The sequence below is a fragment of the Colobus angolensis genome, unplaced genomic scaffold (assembly GCF_000951035.1).
Source record: "Colobus angolensis palliatus isolate OR3802 unplaced genomic scaffold, Cang.pa_1.0 Scaffold310, whole genome shotgun sequence".
Lineage (NCBI taxonomy): Eukaryota > Metazoa > Chordata > Mammalia > Primates > Cercopithecidae > Colobus > Colobus angolensis.
Window position 1 is genome coordinate 2,980,138 of NW_012116378.1, and position 4,490 is coordinate 2,984,627.

Below are 4,490 nucleotides of genomic sequence, written 5' to 3' on the forward strand. Positions count from 1 at the left end.
CTCCTGAGTAGCTGGGATTACAGGCACCCACCACCACGCCTGGCTAATTTTTGTATTTTTAGTAGAGATGGGGTTTCACTATGTTGCCCAGGATGGTCTCACACTCCTGATATCAACTGATGCGCCCGCCTCAGCACATGCGCCGTGTAGAAAGCGCCTTCCTTTGCAGCATGTCATCTGATTCTCGTGGCAGCTGGTTAACAGGAGTAGGGCACATCTACTGCTGTACACCCATTTTGCAGACAGGCTCGGAGACAGCCCTGACATCAGCCTCCTCTTCTAATGGAGGCTGCAGCACCCTGGGGTCAGACTGGGTCTTCTCTGGCCGGGACCCCAGCTTCTCCCCCAGGCGCCTCTGACCATCCCCTCCACCTTTCTTGGAGCCACAGCTCCCTGGGACCCTCTGGACAGCACTCACCAGCTTAGATCCAAATCATTTACTCCCATTAACCCCTGAGCTCCTGGAGGGACGGAGGGGTGCTGCACTTACCTGTTCTTTGAAAGCCCAGCATGTAGTACTGTCTCTGGGATACAGTGTTTGTTACACCAGAACTAAAATTTTCCCAAATATTCTCAGCCAACAGCTTTAATCATATACCATCTTGAAGTATTACATGGCTGTATTGCAATATTACTGCCTGTGCTATTTTGCCAAGCTTCTGCAAGGCCCACTTTTCCCTTCTGTAAAACAAGGAGGAGGAAGAATAATAGTATCCACCACTTGTAGCCATGTGAGGCTTAAGTGAGAGATCTGGAAAGAGCGCAAGCAGCACCTTATTATTAGAACCTGAGACACAAGGAAAGATGTGCGCCCCTAAATACAGTGATCAAGATATCCTCTTATATTTTGGACCAAGTGAAAAAAGTCAATAAAGACCCTACAACCGGAACACACACACACACAGAAACTATGTATAATGCTCCCCGTGGCCCAATTTATTTGCACCCACATAAACCTCCCCTTCAGAGACCTCCTGGCCAAGTAACCCCTGGCTGATTGGAATTGACTGTGCTCCCTTGCACAACACTGAAGGGGAGTGAAACAATCCACAACAGCCTGTCTTTATTTAAAATGTTCGTATCTCGTACGTTGTAATTTCCTGCACTAATTTTGATTTTATAAATTTTATATACACACACACACATTTATATATATATATATTTTTTTTTTTTTTTTTTTTTTGGAGTTTTGCTCTTGTCTCACAGGCTGGAGTGCAGTGGCATGATCTTGCCTCACTGCAACCTCCATCTCCCAGGTTCAAACAATTCTCCTGCCTCAGCCTCCTGAGTAGCTGGGGTTACAGGCGCCTACCACCATACCCAGCTAATTTTTGTATTTTTAGTAGAGACGGGGTTTTGCCATGTTGGCCAGGCTGGTCTCAAACTCCTGACCTCAGGTGAACCGCCAGCCTCGGCCTCCCAAAGTGCTGGGATTACAGGCGTGAGCCACCATGCCCGGCCAGTATATTATCTTGATTACTGATTTTTTTGGTGCCCTCTTACATTTTGCACCCAAGGTAAGTGCCTCCCTCACCTCCTCCGAATTCCAGCCCTGAGTATCTGGTAAATTATTCTATAAATGGGGGATCTTATAAAACCTGGAGGTGAAGACCCTATTTCATTCATGTTTGTGTCCTAAACTCCTTTACACCTGAATACACTGTCTGCAATGAATGAATGAATGAGTTGCTTCCATACCTAGCTGGGGGCTATGCACATGGCCAGCATCCTAAAAGATTTGGGGAATAAGTAAGTGACATGGAATATAAGAATATGCAATCCAGCCTTTTCTAGGCATTCTGGGCTGTGTTCACAGATCTCAGCAGACATCCAAAAGCTGCAAACTCAGACCCCATTGCCCTGACATCTATCCAAAGTGACAGCCTTGACTGATGTGACAAACAACAGCTTTGAAATCCCTCTGCTTTTGCCGTGGAGTGGAGTTGTTGTCAAGGACATTGTCTGTTCTAGGAAACCTGAGAAAAGAGCCTGTGTAGCTCTAAGAGCTAAGAGAAGTTTTTGCCATCCCTTAAAAAACCGTATGGTGTTTTTCCTCTCTGACGGTAAGAACTGTGGAGCTGCCACTGTGTCCTTTTCCTCTGTGAGTGCCAGGAGACTCAGATGTTGCCAAGGCAATTCAGTAGGCCTGTCTCCTCCAGTCAGCATACACACAGTGGCATGTCAGTCAACGTTAAATAACCCAGCTCTCCAAGGGTGGGGCATGGGGAGGGAGCCTTGATTTGTAGCTTGTGCTGATTCTCATGGTGTAAATTCTCCCACCATGGCTTGCTTCAAACTACTGAATAGGGAGCTGGAAACTGATGCATGGCAGCCATCATTGGACGGCATCCACACCATACACAGACAGAAGTCAGTTATTTTATTGCACCTGGACAGTGAACAGCTTTTCTCACCCTGGACCTAGCCTCTGAGAAAAGCTGCTCTTGTCCAGGTGCCTTGGGTTGGAAATGGGAGTTTTCTAGAATTGCACTGCTCTACTATGGTAGCCACCAGCCACTGTTGCTATTTACATGAAAATGAATTTAACTTAAAAGTTCAAATTCAGTCCCTCAGTCACACCAGCCAAGTGTCAGGTGCTCAAGAGTTACATGTGGCTTGTCACTACGGTATTTTAGTGCAGATATAAAACAATTCCATCATCGCAGATAATTCTATTGGACGATGCAGTAAAGTATTTCTTTTAAACGAATTCCATTGCAATAAAACAATTTGTGTTTATTACTCATGGGATTCTGCCTGTAATTGCAGGGTAGAAACAGCAATCTGGCCAGAGCGTCTGTTAGTGGGAACGATGGAAAGGCACAGATTGCAGAAGGCCATGTGCCTCTAGCCACAGGTCTCAGACAAGATGCTTCCAAATGCCACTGAATGTGCAGCCTCTACCTTTGGACTTCACCAGGAACCTGGAAATCTTCTAAGAAAAGAGAGGAGTGTCTGATCACTTGTTCCAAAGCAAAACTTGAGATGCATGCCAGAGTACATACATACTGGATACAGGAACCGGTCCTTCAAAGCTCAGTGCTTCTAGGGTGGCCTGGAGCATGATCTCCCCAAAGATGTTCACCCCCTTATTCCCAGGACCTGTGAAGATGTTGCCTTACATGACAAAATAGATTTTGCAGATGTGATTAGATTAGGGATCCTAAGATCATGCAGAGACGATCCTGGGTGGCCCCGGTGGGCCCAGTGTCATCACAAGGGTCCTTATAAAAGGGAGGCAGGAGGGTCAGAGTCAGAGAAGATGTAGCAATGGAAGCAGATATCAGAGAGGGAGATTTGAACCTGCTACTCTGCTGGCCTTGAAGATGGAGGATGGGGCCATAAGCAAACAAATGCAAGTGGCCTCTAGAAGTTGGAAGAGGCCAGGAAATAGAATCTCCCCACTAGTCTGAGAAGGAACGCAACCCTGCTGGCACTTGATTTTAGCCAATTCACACCAAGTTTAGACTTCTACCCTCCAGAAAAGGAAAAGGATAAATACGTGTTGTTTTAAGCCATTGGAAACGAACAGAACAGAACCTTGGCTCATTGATTCATCCGATTCCTATTTAGGGAGCCCTCCGTCTCCACCAGGTAGAATGCAAGGCCTGAGGGTCAGCCACACTCCGGAGTGACTGTGTCCCTCTGCCGAGTCCCTCTTACAGTCCATGGGGAAGACAGTCATGAAACAGGTCTTCCCAATCAAGGGTAGGGAATCCCTAATGAGAGACGTGTTGAGTGATGTGGAAAAATACTGCTAGGGGCTGAATTATGTCCCCCCAAATTCATATGTTGAAGTCTCAACTCCCCAGTACCTCAGAATGTGACTGTATCTGGAGATAAGTCCTTTAAAGAAGTGGTTATGTTTTAACATCAGGCCACTAGGGTGGGGCCCTAGTCCCATCTGACGGGCGCCCCTATAAAAAAAAAAAGAAAAAAAGGAGACCACAGGGTCATGCATACAGAGTGATGACCATGTGAGGCAGCGGCAAACTGAGGGGAGAGGCCTCGGGAAATCAGCCTGCCAGCGCCTTCATCTTGAACTTCTAGCCTCCAGACAGTGAGAAAATCAATGTCTGCTGTTGAAGCCACTCACTCTGTGGGACTTGGTTACGGCAGCCCTAGCAAACTCATACACGTACATAAAGCAGAGGGGCCACATTTCTTCAGGGATGGAGACCACTTCCGGCCTCCTTGAGAAAGTCATGGTTAAGCTATCGAAGGACAAGTGGGAGTTAGCTCAAGTTGGGGACTGTAGAAGAGTGGACCAGAGAGAAGATAGGGAGTGCCCATAGGTAGCCAGGAGGGAAAGGCCTTCTTTCTGCTACAGCAACTGCAACAAGTAAAAATTGGCCACAGTAGCATTGCTGAAAGTTATTTTTGACTTTTTTTTTTTTTTTTTTTTTTTGAGACAGAGGCTCTGTCTGTTGCCCAGGAGTGAGTGGGTGTGATCTCAGCTAACTGCACCACTGGTGCTTAGCTGGCTATAT